The 26138-nt window shown below is 45.3% G+C and overlaps 5 non-coding genes across 5 annotated transcripts; all 5 read left to right on the top strand.

The window, feature by feature from the left end:
• The first annotated feature begins 9382 nt into the window (after window positions 1-9382).
• Window positions 9383-9454, top strand: trnad-guc (transfer RNA aspartic acid (anticodon GUC)). Its single transcript has one exon. It is a non-coding gene; the product is annotated as a tRNA-Asp (tRNA).
• Window positions 9455-11811: 2357 nt separating this feature from the next.
• trnad-guc (transfer RNA aspartic acid (anticodon GUC)) lies at window positions 11812-11883 on the top strand. The gene has a single exon. It is a non-coding gene; the product is annotated as a tRNA-Asp (tRNA).
• A 4150-nt stretch (window positions 11884-16033) lies between these two features.
• On the top strand, window positions 16034-16105 carry trnad-guc (transfer RNA aspartic acid (anticodon GUC)). The gene has a single exon. It is a non-coding gene; the product is annotated as a tRNA-Asp (tRNA).
• Window positions 16106-18362: 2257 nt separating this feature from the next.
• On the top strand, window positions 18363-18434 carry trnad-guc (transfer RNA aspartic acid (anticodon GUC)). The gene has a single exon. It is a non-coding gene; the product is annotated as a tRNA-Asp (tRNA).
• Window positions 18435-20795: 2361 nt separating this feature from the next.
• Window positions 20796-20867, top strand: trnad-guc (transfer RNA aspartic acid (anticodon GUC)). Its single transcript has one exon. It is a non-coding gene; the product is annotated as a tRNA-Asp (tRNA).
• The last annotated feature ends 5271 nt before the right edge of the window (window positions 20868-26138 follow it).

Genomic DNA, 26138 nt, shown 5'->3' on the forward strand with positions numbered 1-26138 from the left:
ATGGTTTGAAATGTCTTTGACTGCAATAGGGGCTGGGTATTTTTACCAGCCAGAAGGTGAAATAGGCAATGGAATGTGTGTTTTATTCGAGGCTAATGGATTGTGATTTGACTGGGGTAGTCCCTGGGGAGTTAATGTGTTTTGCACTCTGCAGAGGTCATTTGTTTTTCGGTTTGCGGAGTGAGGTGATTAGTGGGTGGAGCCAAATAAGGCAGAAAGACATTTGAAAGCATTAGCGAGGCAGTAGGTGGAGAATCTTTGGAGAGAGGAATTGAATTCTGATCTGCCTGGTGTTGAGTCCACAATTCAGGTTTGGACTTCGATTCAAATTATTGTCACGTGTACCGAGGCACAGTGAAAATTATTGTTCTGTGAACGGAAAGATCGTACCATACATGTAAAAGCATAGGACATACATAAATACACAATGCAAATACATAGTCATTGTCATCCGGTGAAACATATGGAGCGCAGTACTACTCAGTAGAGATGATGCATGGAGAGATCAGTTCAGCAGGAGATGTAGACAGAGTCAATGGATGGGGTGTGGTATCACGAGGAATGGGCTGTGGCCACGATTCTCTGTCGTAAAAATTTGTGAGAGTGAATTTGGGCATCCCGAATTTTCTGAGGAGGAAAGGCTTTCTTGGTCTTAGCATCGATGTGGATGGACCAGGACGGATTGTTGGTGACTTGTACACTTAGGAATTGGAAGCTGTTAAGCATATCCACAGCGGCACCATTGATGCAGATAGATATATGTACGATCCTTCACTTCCTGATGTCAATGACCATCCCCTTAGATTGGCTGACATTGAAGGAGAGAACGTTGTCGTTATTAAGTTCTCTATCTCCCTCCGGTACTCTGACTCACTATGGTCGTGTCATCAGCAAACATGTGGATGGAGTTGGAGCCACATTCTGCCACACAGTCTGGTGTGTATAGGGTATATAGGAAGGAGCTAAGTAGGCAGCCTTGCAGCGCCCCGGTATTGAGGACTATCATTGAAGAGGTATTGTTGTTTATCTTTACTGTTTGTGGTCTATGAGTCAGGAAGCCAAGGACCCAGTTGCAGAGGGAGGAGTGAGGTCCGAGGTTTTGGAGTTTTGTTATGAGCTTGGCTGGGATTATGGTGTTGAAAGCAGAGCTTTAGTCAATGAACAAGAGTCTGACATAGGAGTCCTTGTTGTCGAGATGCTCTAGGTAGGTATGGGTGTGTCCGAGACTGCTGGGGAATTTGACAACAATTTTTTTGGTTTCCTGCTCGAACGAAGCTACAGAATGCACTGAGTTAATTGGGGAGGGGTACGCTGCTGCTGAAGATTCTATTCAGCTTTGCTTTGTAGCCCGTTATGTTGTTTAAGCCTTGCCACGGCCTACGAGTGGCCGTGTCATTAGTCTGTGACTCTGGCTTACTTTGGTATTGTCTCTTGGCATCCCTGATGGCTTTGTGGAGGTCGCATCTAGATTTCTTGTATAGGTCAGGTCGCCTGTCTTGAATGCCTCAGACCTGGCCTTCAGTCGAGAGTGAATCTCCTGATTAAACCGTGATTTCCAGTTGGGGAATGTACGTACTATCTTGTTTGGCATGCAATCTTCGGCACACTTGCTGATGAAGTTTGTGACACTGTAGGCATACTCGTTTAGGTTTGCTGCTGAGTTTTTCAATATGGACTAATCCAGTGACTCCAAACAGTCATATATCAGATTTCTGTTGCCTAAGACCATCAGTGTATGACTTTCTTAGCCGGAATCTTCCCTTACGTTTCTGTTGAATGAAGGGATAAGGTGCAGAGCCTTATGGGCCGATTTTTCGAAGTCTGGTCAGGGGATTGATCGGTAGGTGTCCTTGATGATTTTGCAGCAGTGGTCAAGGATGTTGGCACCCCTGGTGGGACAAGTAATATGTTGGTGGAATTTTGGCAGTACGTTCTTGAGGTTGGCCTGGTTGAAGACCCCGGCCATGATGAACAAGGCATCTGGGTATTCTGTTTCACTGATATTTTCATGATGTGGGGAGGCAGTGGCATTGTGGTGCTGTTGCTTTATGAGTACCCCAGAACCTGGAGTCATGCTCTGGGGACCCAGGTTCAAATACCACCATGGTAGATGGTGAAATTTGAATTCAGTGAAACATTCTGGAATTAAAACTCCAAAGATGACCATGAAATGGAAATCTGTTGCCATTACTGGTCTGGCCTCCATGTGACTCCAGACCCACAGCAATGTGGTTGACCATTAAATGCACGCGATGGCCAATAACTCTCACATCCCATGAATGAATTTTTAAAAGAAGTACAATTCATCACGTACCTTCTTCATAGTTACACAGGAGCAGGAGGAGGCATTTTGGCCCTTCGAGCATGCTCCATCATTTATCACGATCATGGCTGATCATCCAATGCAATAGCCTAATCCTGCTTTCTCCCCATAACCTTTGATCCCATTCACCCAAATGCAATATCTAACCGCCTCTTCATTATATTCAATGTTTTAACATCAACTACTTCCTCTGGTAATGAATTCCACAGGCTCACCTCTCTTTGGGTGAAGAAATGTCTCCTCATCTCTGTCCGAAATGATTTGCCCTGTATCCTCAGACTGTGATCCCTGATTCTGGACATACCCACCATCGGGAACATCCTTCCTGTATCTACCCTGTCTAGCCCTGTTAGAATTTTATAAGTTTCCATGAGATCCCACCTCATTCTTCTGACCTAGAGCGAGAACAATTCTAACAGAGTCAATCTCGCACTTCCGCCTGGGGTAGGATGTAGATCGCTATGATATCAGAAGTGAGCTCCCGTGGAAGGTAGCATGGGCGGCACTTCACATCAGGTATTCCAGGTCCGAGGAGCAGTAGTTCGCCAGGGTCGCCATGTACAAACAACAGTAGGAATTGATTGGTGAACTAGACTTGGTTCAGGTGAAGTTCCAGGCAAAATCCTCCACCCTTCGCGTCGCCATGCAGTCCATCCAGTGTATTGAGAATCTGACAGCTTGTGTGGCGCAGTCCAGTGAGCCCTTTCACTGAGTGGGACCTCTACAGACAGGATGGTCTACATCTGAACCTGAGGGGCACAAATATCCTGGGGGGGGAGATTTGTTAGTGCTCTTTGGGGCGGTTTAAACTAATGCAGCAGGGGCATGGGAACCTGGATTGTAGTTTTAGGGTAAGGGAGAATGAGAGTATAGAGGTCAGGAGCACAGATTTGACGTCGCAGGAGGGGGCCAGTGTTCAGGTAGGTGGTTTGAAGTGTGTCTACTTCAATGCCAGGAGTATACGAAACAAGGTAGGGGAACTGGCAGCGTGGGTTGGTACCTGGGACTTCGATGTTGTGGCCATTTCGGAGACATGGATAGAGCAGGGACAGGAATGGATGTTGCAGGTTCCGGGGTTTAGGTGTTTTAGTAAGCTCAGAGAAGGAGGCAAAAGAGGGGGAGGTGTGGCGCTGTTAGTCAAGAGCAGTATTACGGTGGCGGAGAGGATGCTAGATGGGGACTCTTCTTCCGAGGTAGTATGGGCTGAAGTTAGAAAGAGGAAAGGAGAGGTCACCCTGTTGGGAGTTTTTTATAGGCCTCCTAATAGTTCTAGGGATGTAGAGGAAAGGATGGCGAAGATGATTCTGGATATGAGCGAAAGTAACAGGGTAGTTATTATGGGAGACTTTAACTTTCCAAATATTGACTGGAAAAGATATAGTTCGAGTACAATAGATGGGTCGTTTTTTGTACAATGTGTGCAGGAGGGTTTCCTGAAACAATATGTTGACAGGCCAACAAGAGGCGAGGCCACGTTGGATTTGGTTTTGGGTAATGAACCAGGCCAGGTGTTGGATTTGGAGGTAGGAGAGCACTTTGGGGACAGTGACCACAATTCGGTGACGTTTACGTTAATGATGGAAAGGGATAAGTATACACCGCAGGGCAAGAGTTATAGCTGGGGGAAGGGCAATTATGATGCCATTAGACGTGACTTGGGGGGGATAAGGTGGAGAAGTAGGCTGCAAGTGTTGGGCACACTGGATAAGTGGGGCTTGTTCAAGGATCAGCTACTGCGTGTTCTTGATAAGTATGTACCGGTCAGACAGGGAGGAAGGCGTCGAGCGAGGGAACCGTGGTTTACCAAGGAAGTGGAATCTCTTGTTAAGAGGAAGAAGGAGGCCTATGTGAAGATGAAGTGTGAAGTTTCGGTTGGGGCGATGGATAGTTACAAGGTAGCGAGGAAGGATCTAAAGAGAGAGCTAAGACGAGCAAGGAGGGGACATGAGAAGTATTTGGCAGGAAGGATCAAGGAAAACCCAAAAGCTTTCTATAGGTATGTCAGGAATAAGCGAATGACGTGGGAAAGAGTAGGACCAGTCAAGGACAGGGATGGGAAATTGTGTGTGGAGTCTGAAGAGATAGGCGAGATACTAAATGAATATTTTTCGTCAGTATTCACTCAGGAAAAAGATAATGTTGTGGAGGAGAATGCTGAGCCCCAGGCTAATAGAATAGATGGCATTGAGGTACTTAGGGAAGAGGTGTTGGCAATTCTGGACAGGCTGAAAATAGATAAGTCCCCAGGACCTGATGGGATTTATCCTAGGATTCTATGGGAGGCCAGGGAAGAGATTGCTGGACCTTTGGCTTTGATTTTTATGTCATCATTGGCTACAGGAATAGTGCCAGAGGACTGGAGGACAGCAAATGTGGTCCCTTTGTTCAAAAAGGGGAGCAGAGACAACCCCGGCAACTATAGACCGGTGAGCCTCACGTCTGTAGTGGGTAAAGTCTTGGAGGGGATTATAAGAGACAAGATTTATAATCATCTAGGTAGGAATAATATGATCAGGGATAGTCAGCATGGCTTTGTGAAGGGTAGGTCATGCCTCACAAACCTTATTGAGTTCTTTGAGAAGGTGACTGAACAGGTAGACGAGGGTAGTGCAGTTGATGTGGTGTATATGGATTTCAGCAAAGCATTATATAAGGTTCCCCACGGTAGGCTATTGCAGAAAATACGGAGGCTGGGGGTTGAGGGTGATTTAGAGATGTGGATCAGAAATTGGCTAGCTGAAAGAAGACAGAGGGTGGTGGTTGATGGGAAATGTTCAGAATGGAGTACAGTCACAAGTGGAGTACCACAAGGATCTGTTCTGGGGCCGTTGCTGTTTGTCATTTTTATCAATGACCTAGAGGAAGGCGCAGAAGGGTGGGTGAGTAAATTTGCAGACGATACTAAAGTCGGTGGTGTTGTCGATAGTGTGGAAGGATGTAGCAGGTTACAGAGGGATATAGATAAGCTGCAGAGCTGGGCTGAGAGGTGGCAAATGGAGTTTAATGTAGAGAAGTGTGAGGTGATTCACTTTGGAAGGAATAACAGGAATGCGGAATATTTGGCTAATGGTAAAGTTCTTGAAAGTGTGGATGAGCAGAGGGATCTAGGTGTCCATGTACATAGATCCCTGAAAGTTGCCACCCAGGTTGATAGGGTTGTGAAGAAGGCCTATGGAGTGTTGGCCTTTATTGGTAGAGGGATTGAGTTCCGGAGTCGGGAGGTCATGTTGCAGCTGTACAGAACTCTGGTCCGGCCGCATTTGGAGTATTGCGTACAGTTATGGTCACCACATTATAGGAAGGACGTGGAGGCTTTGGAGCGGGTGCAGAGGAGATTTACCAGGATGTTGCCTGGTATGGAGGGAAAATCTTGTGAGGAAAGGCTGATGGACTTGAGGTTGTTTTCGTTGGAGAGGAGAAGGTTAAGAGGAGACTTAATAGAGGCATACAAAATGATCAGGGGGTTGGATAGGGTGGACAGTGAGAGCCTTCTCCCGCGGATGGATATGGCTGGCACGAGGGGACATAACTTTAAACTGAGGGGTAATAGATATAGGACAGAGGTCAGAGGTAGGTTCTTTACGCAAAGAGTAGTGAGGCCGTGGAATGCCCTACCTGCTACAGTAGTGAACTCGCCAACATTGAGGGCATTTAAAAGTTTATTGGATAAACATATGGATGATAATGGCATAGTGTAGGTTAGATGGCTTTTGCTTCGGTGCAACATCGTGGGCCGAAGGGCCTGTACTGCGCTGTATTGTTCTATGTTCTATGTTCTATGTCTCTGTGAAACTGTCGTCGCTTGAGACAAATCACGCCTCTTTAACCTGTGATTATCCCTCTCTCCAGTTGCTCCATCTGAACCTGTAAAGACTTAATTACCTACAAAGACTTGCATTCAAAGTATCATCTTGCATCTTTGATTTTGTCGATATATATATGTTTCTGCAACCCACCTCTTCATTCACCTGAGGAAGGAGCTCCGAAAGCTAATGATTCAAAACAAACCTGTTGGACTTTTACCTGATGTTGTAAGAGTGCTTACTGTGCTCATCCCAGTCCAATGCCGGCATTTCCACATCTTCCCTCTGAGAGGTAAGTGTGAGAGACATCTAAGAGAAACAGAGTGAACTTTTCATGTCTCTGTAACAGCAAATACAACAAGGGTAAAATAGATTGATCGGAGATTTCCGAGAGCTGTCCGGGTTTATGGTGAGTTTAGATAAAGTAAATAAATAAATGTTTTATTTACAAATATCTAATTCGAATTCGATTTCCAATTCCGTAAACTGTATTTAATTATATGAAGTCATCTCTAACAATTCAAGTCTTAATTGGTGAAATTGGCGGAAAAATCGAGTTTTACTTCAGATCTAAACACAATCATCTGAAAATGAAGGACTGCTACAATCCATTCAGGAATTAGTCACAAACTGTGAGATTGGAGGGGCTGCGGGTTTACTTCAGTTATCTCGGAATGAGACTGGACGGATCGTAAGAATATTCCTCTCAGTGAACTGACTGTGTTCCAATTCTCATCTGGGATGTATGATGGTCATTAACATAACTCAACATATTTTGTTGAATGGCGGAAAATGTATTTTCAATGATCAGTGTTGGCTACTTAGCAGCTGTTCCTCGTTGGTATAGTGGCTAGTGTCCCTGCCTGTCACGAAGAAGACCGGGGTTCAATTCCCCAACGAAGACAAGTTTCCTTTTATTAACAGGCTTTCCAATTTGAACTCGGATTTTCAGGATTGAGTGCTGAGGCATCGCAAAAGGAAGTCAAAAGGAAGTGCAGCATGCTTATATTCTCGGAGTTATTAAAACATTATGTTCCGCTTCTGATCAGAGTGAATTGTGGAATGTTTTGCACTGATATAATATTCCAGAGATACAGATACAGTAATGATCTTAATGTGAAGCAATGACTGACACTGTACCCATTATGCCCCAATATCCCTGTATGATATTAGACATGATGTGGAGGTGCCGGCGTTGGACTGGGGTGAGCACAGTAAGAAGTCTTACAACTTCTTCGCACCAGACTTAATTGCCTGCAAATGCTCGCATTGAAAGTATAATCTTTCATCTTTGACTTTGTCTATAGTTATGTTTCTGGAACACACGTCTTCATGCACCTGAGGAAGGAGCAGTGCTCAGAAAGCTAATGTTTGAAAGAAACCTGTTGGACTTTAACCTGGTGTTGTAAGACTTCTTACTGTGATATTAGACAGACTGTCAGAATGTTATCAGTTGAATACATAGTATTTCCACATTCTAAACATTGTCCAACTCCGACCATGCCTCAGCTCACCTGCAGTTGAAAGCCTCACCCACGCCTTTGTTCATTCTGGACTTGATCATTCCAGTGTTCCTCTGGCCGGCCTCCCATCTTCCACCCTAAATATAGCTGTGCTCATCCAGACTCCTGCGGCCTGGAACTTCACCTGAACCAAGTCCAGTTCACCAATCAGCCCCGTGTTTGCTGATCTACACTGGCTCCTGTCCCGAAAATGCATGTTTTAAAATCCCCATCCTTACGTCCAAATCCTTCCATGACGTCGTCCTTCCCTTTCTCTGAAACCTTTCTCTGAAACCCAACAAATCTTCCAGATTTCTGCTCTTTTGACATTCTGTATAACCCGATTTTAATCTGTAGTCTAACGTTCTGGACTCCTTTCCTAAGCCTCCCACTTATCTCGCTCGCTCTCCTCTTTAAGATGATCCTTAAAATCTACCTCTTTGGCCAAGCATTTGGCAGCTGACCTAATAGCTCCTTCTGTGGCTCAGCGTCAACTTTATTTCATTGCCCACAATAGAAGCGTCACGGTGGCGCAGTGGTTAGCACCACTGCCTCACAGCGCGAGGGGCCGCGTTTCATTCCGGCTTGAGGTGTACAGTGTGCACTTTCTCACCGTGTCTGCGGGGCATTCCTCCCAAAGTCCAAAGATGTGCAGGTCCGGGGAGGTTGCGTGGAGTGAGCCCAGGTAGCATGTTCTTTCAGAGGGTGGGTGCAGACTCAGTGGGCCGAATGGCCTACTTCTGCGCTTTATGATAATGTTCTTGTAAAATACCTTATGTCTTGTTGCTCCTTTGTCAAAAGCTTGAGACATATGCCTAACTTCACCCTAGCTTTTGTCAGTGATGTGGTATAGTGGTGAGCAGAGCTGCCTTCCAGGCAGTTGACGTGTATTTGATTGAATGTTTATTTTAGTAATGCAGGTGATTCCGCGTTTCATCGTCACCCTGGCTCTGACCTGAGGACAAGAAGTTCGGTGTTTCCATTTTGTTCAACTCAGTAGTTTCGCCTGATACAGTGACGGTGACCTGTCGCTTGACACATTTGCATTTAGGTGCAGGGCCCATACACAGCGTGAACAGAATTCTCCTTCCATGACAGATAGCATCAAACTGGTTAGCTGTTTAATAAAATGTCTTGACCGAAATTGAACCCAGTCCGCAGCGGGAAAGCACCGAATCCTCACCAAGAGACCAGCAGGGAGTGGTTTCGAATACTCATTGAAATTTGGATATTCAGTTGAACTGAGAGATGTCAACTGAACAAAACTTGGATTTTGTCTGATAGATTCAAATTCAATTCCTGTTAACAGGTCCACTTCACACACGTGCGGCTGGTGTCCACATAGAAAACTGACTCAATACTGGGAAACATGTCGAAAAATAAATGAAGAAGTCCAGCGCTGAGGTGGTCAAACACGAGGTATTAAACATTGCTGCGGGTTAAGGACTCAAACAATTCTCTCGAATGTTGAAAAATCGTTGTTTACTTCAGATCTAAACATAATCATCTGAAAATGAAGGAGTGGTCCACTCCATTCAGGAATTAACCACAAACGGAGATTGGAGGGGCTGCGGGTTTTCTCCAGATATCTCGGAGTGAGACTGGGCGGATTACAGGAAACCTCCTCTCAGTGAACTGACTGTGTTCCAATTCTCATCTGGGATGTACGACGGTCATTAACAGAATTCAACAGATTTGGTTCAGTGGCGGAAATTGGATTGTTGGATGATCAGTATTGGCTGTTGATCAGGTGTTCCTCGTTAGTATAGTGGTTAGTATCCCCGCCTGTCACGCGGGAGACCGGGGTTCAATTCCCCGACGGGGAGAAGTTTCCTTTAATTAACAGGCTTTCCAATTTGAACTCGGTTTTTCAGGATTGAGTGCTGAGGGATCGCAAAAGCAAGACTGTGCAGCATGATTATATGCATGGAGTTATTGAAACATTATGTACCGCTTCTGATCACAATGAATTGTGGAATGTTCCGCATTGATATAATATTCCAGAGATACAGAAACAGGAATAATCCTAATATTCAGCAATGACTGACACTGTATCCATTACGCCCCAATATCCCTGACTAAACTGTATGATATTAGACATGATGTGGAGGTTCCGGCGTTGGACTGGGGTGAGCACAGTAAGAAGTCTTACAACTTCTTAACACCAGACTTAATTACCTGCAAATGCTCGCATTCAAAGTATCGTCTTGCATCTTTGACTTTGTCTATATATGTGTTTCTGGAACACACCTCTTCATTCACCTGAGGAAGGAGCAGCGCTCCGAAAGCGAGTGTTTGAAACAAACCTGTTGGACTTTAACCTGGTGTTGTGAGACTTCTTACTGTGATATTAGACGGACTGACAGAATGTTATCAGTTGAATACATTGTATTTCCACATTCTAAACATTGTCCAACTCCGGCCATGCCTCAGCTCACCTGCAGTTGAAAGACTCATCCATGCCTTTGTTCATTCTGGACTTGATCATTCCAGTGTTCCTCTGGCCGGCCTCCCATCTTCCACCCTAAATATAGCTGTGCTCATCCAGACTCCTGCGGCCTGGAACTTCACCTGAACCAAGTCCAGTTCACCAATCAGCCCCGTGTTTGCTGATCGACACTGGCTCCTGTCCTGAAAATGCATGTTTTAAAATCCCCATCCTTACGTCCAAATCCTTCCATGACATCGTCCTTCCCTTTCTCTGAAACCCTCTCCAGCCCAACAAATCTTCCAGATTTCTGCTCTTTTGATATTCTGTACATTCCCGATTTTAATCTATGGTCCAACGTTCTGGACTCCTTTCCTAAACCTCTCCACTTATCTCGCTCGCTGTCCTCTTTAAGATGATCCTTAAAATCTACCTCTTTGACCAAGTTTTTGTCTGCTGACCTAATAGCTCCTTCTGTGGCTCAGCGTCAACTTTATTTCATTGCCCACAATAGAAGCGTCACGGTGGCGCAGTGGTTAGCACCACTGCCTCACAGCACGAGGGGCCGCGTTTCATTCCGGCTTGAGGTGCCTGTGTACAGTGTGCACTTTCTCACCGTGTCTGCGGGGCATTCCTCCCACAGTCCAAAGATGTGCAGGTCCGGGGTGGTTGCGTGGAGTGAGCCCAGGTAGCATGTTCTTTCAGAGGGTGGGTGCAGACTCAGTGGGCCGAATGGCCTACTTCTGCGCTTTTTGATAATGTTCTTAAAGACCTTATGTCTTGTTGCTCCTTTGTCAAAAGCTTGAGACATATGCCTAACTTCACCCTAGCTTTTGTCAGTGATGTGGTATAATGGTGAGCAGAGCTGCCTTCCAGGCAGTTGACGTGTATTTGATTGAATGTTTCTTTTGGTAATGCAGGTGATTCCGCGTTTCATCGTCACCCTGGCTCTGACCTGAGGACAAGAAGTTAGGTGTTTCCATTTTGTTCAACTTAGTAGTTTCGCCTGAGACACTGACGGTGACCTGTCGCTTGACACATTTGCTTTTAGGTGCAGGGCCCATACACAGCGTGAACAGAATTCTCCTTCCCCGACAGATAGCATCGAACTGGTTAGCTGTTTAATAAAATGTCTTGACCGAAATTGAACCCAGTCCGCAGCGGGAAAGCACCGAATCCTCACCAAGAGACCAGCAGGGAGTGGTTTCGAATACTCATTGAAATTTGGATATTCAGTTGAACTGAGAGATGTCAACTGAACAAAACTTGGATTTTGTCTGATAGATTCAAATTCAATTCCTGTTAACAGGTCCACTTCACACACGTGCAGCTGGTGTCCACAAAGAAAACTGACTCAATACTGGGAAACATGTACGAAAAATAAATGAAAAAGTCCAGCACTGAGGTGGTCAAACACGAGGTATTAAACATTGCTGCGGGTCAAGGACTCAAACAATTCTCTCGAATGTTGAAAAATCGTTGTTTACTTCAGATCTGAACATAATCATCTGAAAATGAAGGAGTGGTCCACTCCATTCAGGAATTAACCGCAAACGGAGATTGGAGGGGCTGCGGGTTTCCTTCAGATCTCTCGGAGTGAGACTGGGCGGATTACAGGAAACCTCCTCTCAGTGAACTGACTGTGTTCCAATTCTCATCTGGGATGTACGACGGTCATTAACAGAATTCAACAGATTTGGTTCAGTGGCGGAAATTGGATTGTTGGATGATCAGTATTGATAGTTCACCAGGTGTTCCTCGTTAGTATAGTGGTTAGTATCCCCGCCTGTCACGCGGGAGACCGGGGTTCAATTCCCCGACGGGGATAAGTTTCCTTTTATTAACAGGCTTTCCAATTTGAACTCGGTTTTTCAGGATTGAGTGCTGAGGGATCGCAAAAGCAAGACTATGCAGCATGATTATATTCATGGAGTTATTGAAACATTATGTACCGCTTCTGATCACAATGAATTGTGGAATGTTCCGCATTGATATAATATTCCAGAGATACAGATACAGGAATAATCCTAATATTCAGCAATGACTGACACTGTATCCATTACGCCTCAATATCCCTGACTAAACTGTATGATATTAGACATGATGTGGAGGTTCCGGCGTTGGACTGGGGTGAGCACAGAAAGAAGTCATACAACTTCTTAACACCAGACTTAATTACCTGCAAATGCTCGCATTCAAAGTATCGTCTTGCATCTTTGACTTTGTCTATATATGTGTTTCTGGAACACACCTCTTCATTCACCTGAGGAAGGAGCAGCGCTCCGAAAGCGAGTGTTTGAAACAAACCTGTTGGACTTTAACCTGAGTTGCTGCTGAGTTTTTCAATATGGACTAATCCAGTGACTCCAAACAGTCATATATCAGATTTCTGTTGCCTAAGACCATCAGTGTATGACTTTCTTAGCCGGAATCTTCCCTTACGTTTCTGTTGAATGAAGGGATAAGGTGCAGAGCCTTATGGGCCGATTTTTCGAAGTCTGGTCAGGGGATTGATCGGTAGGTGTCCTTGATGATTTTGCAGCAGTGGTCAAGGATGTTGGCACCCCTGGTGGGACAAGTAATATGTTGGTGGAATTTTGGCAGTACGTTCATGAGGTTGGCCTGGTTGAAGACCCCGGCCATGATGAACAAGGCATCTGGGTATTCTGTTTCACTGATATTTCATGATGTGGGGAGGCAGTGGCATTGTGGTGCTGTTGCTTGATGAGTACCCCAGAACCTGAAGTCATGCTCTGGGGACCCAGGTTCAAATACCACCATGGTAGATGGTGAAAGTCGGGAGGTCATTTTGCAGCTGTACAGAACTCTGGTCCGGCCGCATTTGGAGTATTGCGTACAGTTCTGGTCACCGCATTATAGGAAGGACGTGGAGGCTTTGGAGCGGGTGCAGAGGAGATTTACCAGGATGTTGCCTGGTATGGAGGGAAAATCTTATGAGGAAAGGCTGATGGACTTGAGGTTGTTTTCGTTGGAGAGGAGAAGCTTAAGAGGAGATTTAATAGAGGCATACAAAATGATCAGGGGGTTGGATAGGGTGGACAGTGAGAGCCTTCTCCCGCGGATGGATATGGCTGGCACGAGGGGACATAACTTTAAACTGAGGGGTAATAGATATATGACAGAGGTCAGAGGTAGGTTCTTTACGCAAAGAGTAGTGAGGCCGTGGAATGCCCTACCTGCTACAGTAGTGAACTCGCCAACATTGAGGGCATTTAAAAGTTTATTGGATAAACATATGGATGATAATGGCATAGTGTAGGTTAGATGGCTTTTGCTTCGGTGCAACATCGTGGGCCGAAGGGCCTGTACTGCGCTGTATTGTTCTATGTTCTATGTTCTATGTCTCTGTGAAACTGTCGTCGCTTGAGACAAATCACGCCTCTTTAACCTGTGATTATCCCTCTCTCCAGTTGCTCCATCTGAACCTGTAAAGACTTAATTACCTACAAAGACTTGCATTCAAAGTATCATCTTGCATCTTTGATTTTGTCGATATATATATGTTTCTGGAACCCACCTCTTCATTCACCTGAGGAAGGAGCTCCGAAAGCTAATGATTCAAAACAAACCTGTTGGACTTTTACCTGATGTTGTCAGAGTGCTTACTGTGCTCATCCCAGTCCAATGCCGGCATTTCCACATCTTCCCTCTGAGAGGTAAGTGTGAGAGACATCTAAGAGAAACAGAGTGAACTTTTCATGTCTCTGTAACAGCAAATACAACAAGGGTAAAATAGATTGATCGGAGATTCCCGAGAGCTGTCCGGGTTTATGGTGAGTTTAGATAAAGTAAATAAATAAATGTTTTATTTACAAATATCTAATTCGAATTCGATTTCCAATTCCGTAAACTGTATTTAATTATATGAAGTCATCTCTAACAATTCAAGTCTTAATTGGTGAAATTGGCGGAAAAATCGAGTTTTACTTCAGATCTAAACACAATCATCTGAAAATGAAGGACTGCTACAATCCATTCAGGAATTAGTCACAAACTGTGAGATTGGAGGGGCTGCGGGTTTACTTCAGTTATCTCGGAATGAGACTGGACGGATCGTAAGAATATTCCTCTCAGTGAACTGAATGTGTTCCAATTCTCATCTGGGATGTATGATGGTCATTAACATAACTCAACATATTTTGTTGAATGGCGGAAAATGTATTTTCAATGATCAGTGTTGGCTACTTAGCAGCTGTTCCTCGTTGGTATAGTGGCTAGTGTCCCTGCCTGTCACGCGGAAGACCTGGGTTCAATTCCCCAACGAAGAGAAGTTTCCTTTTATTAACAGGCTTTCCAATTTGAACTCGGATTTTCAGGATTGAGTGCTGAGGCATCGCAAAAGGAAGTCCGTGCAGCATGATTATATTCTCGGAGTTATTAAAACATTATGTTCCACTTCTGATCAGAGTGAATTGTGGAATGTTTTGTACTGATATAATATTCCAGAGATACAGATACAATAATGATCTTAATGTGAAGCAATGACTGACACTGTACCCATTATGCCCCAATGTCCCTGTATGATATTAGACATGATGTGGAGGTGCCGGCGTTGGACTGGGGTGAGCACAGTAAGAAGTCTTACAACTTCTTAGCACCAGACTTAATTGCCTGCAAATGCTCGCATTCAAAGTATAATCTTTCATCTTTGACTTTGTCTATAGTTATGTTTCTGGAACACACGTCTTCATTCACCTGAGGAAGGAGCAGTTCTCAGAAAGCTAATGTTTGAAAGAAACCTGTTGGACTTTAACATGGTGTTGTAAGACTTCGTACTGTGATATTAGACAGACTGACAGAATGTTATCAGTTGAATACATAGTATTTCCACATTCTAAACATTGTCCAACTCCGACCATGCCTCAGCTCACCTGCAGTTGAAAGCCTCATCCACGCCTTTGTTCATTCTGGACTTGACCATTCCAGTATTCCTCTGGCCGGCCTCCCATCTTCCACCCTAAATATACCTGTGCTTATTCAGACTCCTGCTGCCTGGAACATCACCTGAAACAAGTCCAGTTCACCAATCATCCCCTTGTTTGCTGATCTACACTGGCTCCTGTCCCGAAAATGCATGTTTTAAAATCCCCATCATTACGTCCAAATCCTTCCATGACGTCGTCCTTCCCTTTCTCTGGAACCTTCTCCAGCCCAACAAATCTTCCAGATTTCTGCTCTTTTGACATTCTGTATAACCCGATTTTAATCTGTAGTCTAACGTTCTGGTCTCCTTTCCTAAGCCTCCCACTTATCTCGCTCGCTCTCCTCGGTGTTAGGTGTTTCCATTTTGTTCAACTTCGTAGTTTCGCCTGAGACACTGACGGTGACCTGTCGCTTGACACATTTGCTTTTAGGTGCAGGGCCCATACACAGCGTGAACAGAATTCTCCTTCCATGACAGATATCATCAAACTGGTTAGCTGTTTAATAAAATGCCTTGACCGAAATTGAACCCAGGCCGCAGCGGTGAAAGTACCGAATCCTCACCAATAGACCAGCAGGGAGTGGTTTCGAATACTCATTGAAATTTGGATATTCAGTTGAACTGAGAGATGTCAACTGAAGAAAACATGTACGAAAAATAATTTAAGAAGTCCAGCACTGAGGAGGTCAAACACGAGGTATTAAACATTGCTGCGGGTTAAAGACTCAAACAATTCTCTCGAATGTTGAAAAATTGTTGTTTACTTCAGATCTGAACATAATCATCTGAAAATGAAGGAGTGGTCCACTCCATTCAGGAATTAACCACAAACGGAGATTGGAGGGGCTGCGGGTTTCCTTCAGATATCTCGGAGTGAGACTGGGCGGATTACAGGAAACCTCCTCTCAGTGAACTGACTGTGTTCCAATTCTCATCTGGGATGTACGACGGTCATTAACAGAATTCAACAGATTTGGTTCAGTGGCCGAAATTGGATTGTTGGATGATCAGTATTGGCAATTGGCCAGCTGTTCCTCGTTAGTATAGTGGTTAGTATCCCCGCCTGTCACGCGGGAGACCGGGGTTCAATTCCCCGATGGGGAGAAGTTTCCTTTTATTAACAGGCTTTTCAATTTGAACTCGGTTTTTCAGGATTGAGTGCTGAGGGATCGCAAAAGCAAGTCTGTGCAGCGTGATTATATTCATGGAGTTATTGAAACATTATGTACCGCTTCTGATCACAATGAATTGTGGAATGTTCAGCACTGATATAATATTCCAGAGATACAGATACAGGAATAATCCTAATATTCAGCAATGACTGACACTGTATCCATTACGCCCCAATATCCCTGACTAAACTGTATGATATTAGACATGATGTGGAGGTTCCGGCGTTGGACTGGGGTGAGCACAGTAAGAAGTCTTACAACTTCTTAACACCAGACTTAATTACCTGCAAATGCTCGCATTCAAAGTATCGTCTTGCATCTTTGACTTTGTCTATATATGTGTTTCTGGAACACACCTCTTCATTCACCTGAGGAAGGAGCAGCGCTCCGAAAGCGAGTGTTTGAAACAAACCTGTTGGAATTAACCTGGTGTTGTGAGACTTCTTACTGTGATATTAGACGGACTGACAGAATGTTATCAGTTGAATACATTGTATTTCCACATTCTAAACATTGTCCAACTCCGGCAATGCCTCAGCTCACCTGCAGTTGAAAGACTCATCCATGCCTTTGTTCATTCTGAACTTGACCATTCCAGTGTTCCTCTGGCCGTCCTCCCATCTTCCACCCTAAATATAGCTGTGCTCATCCAGACTCCTGCGGCCTGGAACTGCACCTGAACCAAGTCCAGTTCACCAATCAGCCCCGTGTTTGCTGATCTACACTGGCTCCTGTCCCGAAAATGCATGTTTTAAAATCCCCATCCTTACGTCCAAATCCTTCCATGACATCGTCCTTCCCTTTCTCTGAAACCCTCTCCAGCCCAACAAATCTTCCAGATTTCTGCTCTTTTGATATTCTGTACATTCCCGATTTTAATCTATGGTCCAACGTTCTGGAATGCTTTCCTAAACCTCTCCACTTATCTCGCTCGCTGTCCTCTTTAAGATGATCCTTAAAATCTACCTCTTTGACCAAGCTTTTGTCTGCTGACCTAATAGCTCCTTCTGTGGCTCAGCGTCAACTTTATTTCATTGCCCACAATAGAAGCGTCACGGTGGCGCTGTGGTTAGCACCACAGCCTCACAGCACGAGGGGCCGCGTTTCATTCCGGCTTGAGGTGCCTGTGTACAGTGTGCACTTTCTCACCGTGTCTGCGGGGCATTCCTCCCACAGTCCAAAGATGTGCAGGTCCGGGGTGGTTGCGTGGAGTGAGCCCAGGTAGCATGTTCTTTCAGAGCGTGGGTGCAGACTCAGTGGGCCGAATGGCCTACTTCTGCGCTTTTTGATAATATTCTTGTAAAATACCTTATGTCTTGTTGCTCCTTTGTCAAAAGCTTGAGACATATGCCTAACTTCACCCTAGCTTTTGTCAGTGATGTGGTATAATGGTGAGCAGAGCTGCCTTCCAGGCAGTTGACGTGTATTTGATTGAATGTTTCTTTTGGTAATGCAGATGATTCCGCGTTTCATCGTCACCCTGGCTCTGACCTGAGGACAAGAAGTTAGGTGTTTCCATTTTGTTCAACTTAGTAGTTTCGCCTGAGACACTGACGGTGACCTGTCGCTTGACACATTTGCTTTTAGGTGCAGGGCCCATACACAGCGTGAACAGAATTCTCCTTCCATGACAGATATCATCAAACTGGTTAGCTGTTTAATAAAATGCCTTGACCGAAATTGAACCCAGGCCGCAGCGGTGAAAGTACCGAATCCTCACCAATAGACCAGCAGGGAGTGGTTTCGAATACTCATTGAAATTTGGATATTCAGTTGAACTGAGAGATGTCAACTGAAGAAAACATGTACGAAAAATAATTTAAGAAGTCCAGCACTGAGGAGGTCAAACACGAGGTATTAAACATTGCTGCGGGTTAAAGACTCAAACAATTCTCTCGAATGTTGAAAAATTGTTGTTTACTTCAGATCTGAACATCATCATCTGAAAATGAATGAGTGGTCCACTCCATTCAGGAATTAACCACAAACGGAGATTGGAGGGGCTGCGGGTTTCCTTCAGATATCTCGGAGTGAGACTGGGCGGATTACAGGAAACCTCCTCTCAGTGAACTGACTGTGTTCCAATTCTCATCTGGGATGTACGACGGTCATTAACATAATTCAACAGATTTGGTTGAGTGGCGGAAATTGGATTGTTGGATGATCAGTATTGGCAGTTGACCAGCTGTTCCTCGTTAGTTTAGTGGTTAGTATCCCCGCCTGTCACGCGGGAGACCGGGGTTCAATTCCCCGACGGGGAGAAGTTTCCTTTTATTAACAGGCTTTTCAATTTGAACTCGGTTTTTCAGGATTGAGTGCTGAGGGATCGCAAAAGCAAGTCTGTGCAGCATGATTATATTCATGGAGTTATTGAAACATTATGTACCGCTTCTGATCACAATCAATTGTGGAATGTTCCTCACTGATATAATATTCCAGAGATACAGATACAGGAATAATCCTAATATTCAGCAATGACTGACACTGTATCCATTACGCCCCAATATCCCTGACTAAACTGTATGATATTAGACATGATGTGGAGGTTCCGGCGTTGGACTGGGGTGAGCACAGTAAGAAGTCATACAACTTCTTAACACCAGACTTAATTACCTGCAAATGCTCGCATTCAAAGTATCGTCTTGCATCTTTGACTTTGTCTATATATGTGTTTCTGGAACACACCTCTTCATTCACCTGAGGAAGGAGCAGCGCTCCGAAAGCGAGTGTTTGAAACAAACCTGTTGGACTTTAACCTGGTGTTGTGAGACTTCTTACTGTGATATTAGACGGACTGACAGAATGTTATCAGTTGAATACATTGTATTTCCACATTCTAAACATTGTCCAACTCCGGCCATGCCTCAGCTCACCTGCAGTTGAAAGACTCATCCATGCCTTTGTTCATTCTGGACTTGACCATTCCAGTGTTCCTCTGGCCGGCCTCCCATCTTCCACCCTAAATATAGCTGTGCTCATCCAGACTCCTGCGGCCTGGAACTTCACCTGAACCAAGTCCAGTTCACCAATCAGCCCCGTGTTTGCTGATCTACACTGGCTCCTGTCCCGAAAATGCATGTTTTAAAATCCCCATCCTTACGTCCAAATCCTTCCATGACATCGTCCTTCCCTTTCTCTGAAACCCTCTCCAGCCCAACAAATCTTCCAGATTTCTGCTCTTTTGATATTCTGTACATTCCCGATTTAAATCTATGGTCCAACGTTCTGGACTCCTTTCCTAAACCTCTCCACTTATCTCGCTCGCTGTCCTCTTTAAGATGATCCTTAAAATCTACCTCTTTGACCAAGCTTTTGTCTGCTGACCTAATAGCTCCTTCTGTGGCTCAGCGTCAACTTTATTTCATTGCCCACAATAGAAGCGTCACGGTGGCGCTGTGGTTAGCACCACAGCCTCACAGCACGAGGGGTCGCGTTTCATTCCGGCTTGAGGTGCCTGTGTACAGTGTGCACTTTCTCACCGTGTCTGCGGGGCATTCCTCCCACAGTCCAAAGATGTGCAGGTCCGGGGTGGTTGCGTGGAGTGAGCCCAGGTAGCATGTTCTTTCAGAGGGTGGGTGAAGACTCAGTGGGCCGAATGGCCTACTTCTGCGCTTTTTGATAATGTTCTTGTAAAATACCTTATGTCTTGTTGCTCCTTTGTCAAAAGCTTGAGACATATGCCTAACTTCACCCTAGCTTTTGTCAGTGATGTGGTATAATGGTGAGCAGAGCTGCCTTCCAGGCAGTTGACGTGTATTTGATTGAATGTTTCTTTTGGGAATGCAGATGATTCCGCGTTTCATCGTCACCCTGGCTCTGACCTGAGGACAAGAAGTTAGGTGTTTCCATTTTGTTCAACTTAGTAGTTTCGCCTGAGACACTGACGGTGACCTGTCGCTTGACACATTTGCTTTTAGGTGCAGGGCCCATACACAGCGTGAACAGAATTCTCCTTCCATGACAGATAGCATCAAACTGGTTAGCTGTTTAATAAAATGTCTTGACCGAAATTGAACCCAGGCCGCAGCGGTGAAAGTACCGAATCCTCACCAATAGACCAGCAGGGAGTGGTTTGGAATACTCATTGAAATTTGGATATTCAGTTGAACTGAGAGATGTCAACTGAACAAAACTTGGATTTTGTCTGATAGATTCAAATTCAATTCCTGTTAACAGGTCCACTTCACACACGTGCAGCTGGTGTCCACATAGAAAACTGACTCAATACTGGGAAACATGTACGAAAAATGAATTAAAAAGTCCAGCATTGAGGTGGTCAAACACGAGGTATTAAACATTGCTGCGGGTTAAGGACACAAACAATTCTCTCGAATGTTGAAAAATCGTTGTTTCCTTCAGATCTAAACATAATCATCTGAAAATGAAGGAGTGGTCCACTCCATTCAGGAATTAACCACAAACGGAGATTGGAGGGGCTGCGGGTTTCCTTCAGATATCTCGGAGTGAGATTGGGCGGATTACAGGAAACCTCCTCTCTGTGAACTGACTGTGTTCCAATTCTCATCTGGGATGTACGACGGTCATTAACATAATTCAACAGATTTGGTTGAGCGGCGGAAATTGGATTGTTGGATGATCAGTATTGATAGTCGACCAGCTGTTCCTCGTTAATATAGTGGTTAGTATCCCCGCCTGTCACGCGGGAGACCGGGGTTCAATTCCCCGACGGGGAGAAGTTTTCTTTTATTAACAGGCTTTCCAATTTGAACTCGGTTTTTCAGGATTGAGTGCTGAGGGATCGCAAAAGCAAGACTGTGCAGCATGATTATATTCATGGAGTTATTGAAACATTATGTACCGCTTCTGATCACAATCAATTGTGGAATGTTCCGCATTGATATAATATTCCAGAGATACAGATACAGGAATAATCCTAATATTCAGCAATGACTGACACTGTATCCATTACGCCCCAATATCCCTGACTAAACTGTATGATATTAGACATGATGTGGAGGTTCCGGCGTTGGACTGGGGTGAGCACAGTAAGAAGTCTTACAACTTCTTAACACCAGACTTAATTACCTGCAAATGCTCGCATTCAAAGTATCGTCTAGCATCTTTGACTTTGTCTATATATGTGTTTCTGGAACACACCTCTTCATTCACCTGAGGAAGGAGCAGCGCTCCGAAAGCTAGTGTTTGAAACAAACCTGTTGGACTTTAACCTGGTGTTGTGAGACTTCTTACTGTGATATTAGACGGACTGACAGAATGTTATCAGTTGAATACATTGTATTTCCACATTCTAAAAATTGTCCAACTCCGACCATGCCTCAGCTCACCTGCAGTTGAAAGACTCATCCATGCCTTTGTTCATTCTGGACTTGACCATTCCAGTATTCCTCTGGCCGGCCTCCCATCTTCCACCCTAAATATAGCTGTCCTCATCCAGACTCCTGCGGCCTGGAACTTCACCTGAACCAAGTCCAGTTCACCAATCAGCCCCGTGTTTGCTGATCGACACTGGCTCCTGTCCCGAAAATGCATGTTTTAAAATCCCCATCCTTACGTTCAAATCCTTCCATGACATCGTCCTTCCCTTTCTCTGAAACCCTCTCCAGCCCAACAAATCTTCCAGATTTCTGCTCTTTTGATATTCTGTACATTCCCGATTTTAATCTATGGTCCAACGTTCTGGACTCCTTTCCTAAACCTCTCCACTTATCTCGCTTGCTCTCCTCTTTAAGAAGATCCTCAAAATCTACCTCTTTGGCCAAGCTTTTGGCAGCTGACCTAATATCTCCTTCTGTGGCTCAGCGTCAACTTTATTTCATTGGCCACAATTAGGAGCGTCACGGTGGCGCAGTGCCTCACAGCGCTAGGGACCGCGTTTCATTCCGGCTTGAAGTGTCTGTGTACAGTTTGCACTTTCTGCGTGGAATTAATCCCACAGCCCAAAGATGTGCAGGTCCGGGAAGTTGCGTGGCGTGAGCCCAGGTAGCATGTTCTTTCAGAGGGTTGGTGCAGACTCGGTGGGCCTTATGGCCCCCTGCTGCGCTTTATGATAATGTTATTGTAAAATACATTATGTCTTGTTGCTCCTTTGTCAAAAGCCTGAGACATATGCCTAAATTCACCTAGCGTTTGTCAGTGATGTGGTATAATGGTGAGCAGAGCTGCGTTCCAGGAAGTTGACGTGTATTTGATTCGCAGCGAATGTTTTTGATGGTAATCCAGATGATTCCGCGTTGTATTGTCACCCTGGCTTTGACCTGAGAACAAGAAGTTAGGTGTTTCTGTTTTGTTCAACTTATTAGTTTCGCCTGAGACACTGATGGGTGACCTGACTCTTGACACATTTGCTTTCGCAGGTGCAGGGCCCATACACAGCGTGAACAGAATTCTCCTTCCCCGACAGGTAGGATCCAACCGGTTAGCTGTTTAATAAAATGTCTTGATCGAAATTGAACGCGGGCGGCAGCGGTGAAATCACCGAATGCTAACCACTAGACCGCAGCGAGCGGTTTCGAAGATTTATTGAAATTTGGAAATTCAGTTGAACTGACAGCATGTCAACTGAACAAACCTTTGACTTTGTCTTATAGATTTAAATTCAATTCCTGAGTCTCCTGTTAACAGATCCACTTTACACACATGCAGCTGGTCTCCACACGGAAAACTGACTCCATACTGGTAAACATACACAAAAAATAAATGAGAAATTCTGGCATTGAGGTGGTGAAACACGAGAGGTGGGACACTCTCAGCCCAGGCCGGGCCGGAGAATGGCCATTGTCGCCGGCGCGGTCGGCGCGGCGCCGGTTGGGGGCCGCTCTACGGTACCCCCGCCCCCTGCGATTCTCCATCCGGGATGGGCCGAGCGGCCACGCCATCCACATGTGGTCTTACCCGGCGTGACCTCGACGTGCATGCATCGGGGGATGGCCTGGTGGGGGAAAGAGGGTCCCACCGCAGGGCGGGCCTCCGCTGTGGCCTGGCCCGCAGTCGGGGCCTACCGATCGGCAAGCCGGCCTCTCGGGCTGGGGGGTCTCTTTTGTTCCGCGCTGGCCCCTGTCGCCCTACACCATGTTGCGTCAGGGCGGGTGCGGAGAGGGGAGCCACTCCATATGCGCAGACCACTGGCGCCCATCTGACGCCAGGATCGGCAGCTGGAGTGGCGTGGGTTGCTCCAGTGCCATGCTGGCCCACTGTACGGGTCAAAATCGCTGCTCCTGAGGGCAAGTTGACGCCGTCGAGAAAAGTGGTGGCGTTTACGACGGCGTCAACACTCAGCCTCAGGGTCAGAGAATCTAGCCCGAGGTGTTTCCCATTGCTGCGGTTAAGGACTTAAACAATTCTCTCAAATGTTGTGCAACAACACAGTCCCACTGCCTGATTTAGTGCTCCATTAAACCATCTGTGTGAAAAACACCACAGCCAAGAAGGCATGCGGCATGCTTGCCTTCATTGGCCGGGGCATTGAGTATAAGAATTGGCAAGTCATGTTGCAGCTGTATAGAACCTTAGTTAGGCCACACTTGGAGTAAAGTGTTCAATTCTCGTCGCCACACTACCAGAAGGATGTGGAGGCTTTAGAGAGGGTGCAGAAGAGATTTACCAGAATGTTGCCTGGTATGGAGATCATTAGCTATGAGGAGCGGTTAAATAAACTTGGTTTGTTCTCACTGGAACGAAGGAGGTTGAGGGGCGACCTGATAGAGGTCTACAAAATTATGAGGTGCATAGACAGAGTGGATAGTCAGAGGCTTTTCCCTGGGTTAGAGGGGTCAATTACTAGGGGGCATAGGTTTAAGGTGAGAGGGGCAAGGTTTAGAGGAGATGTACGAGGCAAGTTTTTTTACACCGAGGGTAGTGGGTGCCTGGAACTCGCTACCCGAGGAGGTGGTGGAAGCAGGGACGATAGTGACATTTAAGGGGCATCTTGACAAACACATGAATAGGATGGGAATAGAGGGATGCGGACCCAGGAAGTGTGGAAGATTTTAGTTTAGACGGGCAGCATGGTCGCCACGGGCTTGGAGGGCCGAAGGGCCTGTTCCTGTGCTGTACATTTCTTTGTTCTTTGTTCTTTGTTCAAACTGTTCATTTCATACCGAAAATCGGGAGAAACATCAGCCTCTGATAGTGCCAGGAAGACATTGTGCTTATGGCAGTTCAGATATTTCTGTGTTTACTTCAGATTGGTGTATTTGCTGCTTCGGCCCTTTACTGAACAATTTGGTTTTAATTGAAATTTCTGCTTTAAGAATTTTGTGCTTTGACCAGATCTGTTTATATTGGACAATAATGCTGATTTTGCATTCCCAAAAAATTGTTAAGGTTGCAAAGCCCCGGTGATCCATTGATTGACATCTCCCCCTCCTTAAATTGTTAAAATTGCAAAACCTCGGTGATCCATTGATTGACATCTCCCCTGCACTTCCCCCGCACCTTCCCTGACTCTCCTCGACAACCTTTGTTCCAAGGGATTGGAAATAAATGAACACGTGCCGTTTTGGAGTCTTTATCTTGCAGAGCAATACCTCTTATTGAGATTGCGTTAATTGTTAAAATATCGGCCTGATCCCGAGTTTTATTCCAGGGTTCAGAGGACACATTGAGTAAAATGAGTCTGTACTTTCTGCAGCTTAGACTAATGAGAAACCATTTCTTCAATCAGACATTTGAATCCCACACTCCGTCACATTGAAGGCAGTGAGCAGGTTTGAAGATCCACACGGTCTACCTCTGTTGATATGATCCTCTGCCCGTTGCCGTTTCTGTAACTAAGCCATTGCACGCAATAAGCAGTGAGGCAGGGAGTCACTGAACGTTTCTTTCACATACACCGGAGATTGAATGGTCCAGAATGAATTCATCACTCTCTTGTACTATTAGAGATTGTTAAACGTAGACCACTGTGACGACTGGAAGACGTTAGCAATATTGGAGTCTAAGTGTGGTGCAATTTAAGGGTTAGTATCATGGTTTGAAATGTCTTTGACTGCAATAGGGGCTGGGTATTTCTACCAGCCAGAAGGTGAAATAGGCAATGGAATGTGTGTTTTATTCGAGGCTAATGGATTGTGATTTGACTGGGGTAGTCCCTGGGGAGTTAATGTGTTTTGCACTCTGCAGAGGTCATTTGTTTTTCGGTTTGCGGAGTGAGGTGATTAGTGGGTGGAGCCAAATAAGGCAGAAAGACATTTGAAAGCATTAGCGAGGCAGTAGGTGGAGAATCTTTGGAGAGATGAATTGAATTCTGATCTGCCTGGTGTTGAGTCCACAATTCAGGTTTGGACTTCGATTCAAATTATTGTCACGTGTACCGAGGCACAGCGAAAATTATTGTTCCGTGAACGGAAAGATCATACCATACATGTAAAAGCATAGGACATACATAAATACACAATGCAAATACATAGTCATTGTCATCCGGTGAAACATATGGAGCGCAGTACTACTCAGTAGAGATGATGCATGGAGAGATCAGTTCAGCAGGAGATGTAGACAGGGTCAATGGATGGGGTGTGGTATCACGAGGAATGGGCTGTGGCCACGATTCTCTGTCGTAAAAATTTGTGAGAGTCAATCTGGGCATCCCGAATTTTCTGAGGAGGAAAGGCTTTCTTGGTCTTAGCATCGATGTGGATGGACCAGGACGGATTGTTGGTGACTTGTACACTTAGGAATTGGAAGCTGTTAAGCATATCCACAGCGGCACCATTGATGCAGATAGATATATGTACGATCCTTCACTTCCTGATGTCAATGACCATCCCCTTAGTTTTGCTGACATTGAAGGAGAGAACGTTGGCGTTATTAAGTTCTCTATCTCCCTCCGGTACTCTGACTCACTATGGTCGTGTCATCAGCAAACATGTGGATGGAGTTGGAGCCACATTCTGCCACACAGTCTGGTGTGTATAGGGTATATAGGAAGGAGCTAAGTAGGCAGCCTTGCAGCGCCCCGGTATTGAGGACTATCATTGAAGAGGTAT

The sequence above is a fragment of the Scyliorhinus torazame genome, chromosome 4, assembly GCF_047496885.1.
Source record: "Scyliorhinus torazame isolate Kashiwa2021f chromosome 4, sScyTor2.1, whole genome shotgun sequence".
In the NCBI taxonomy this organism is placed as follows: Eukaryota; Metazoa; Chordata; class Chondrichthyes; order Carcharhiniformes; family Scyliorhinidae; genus Scyliorhinus; species Scyliorhinus torazame.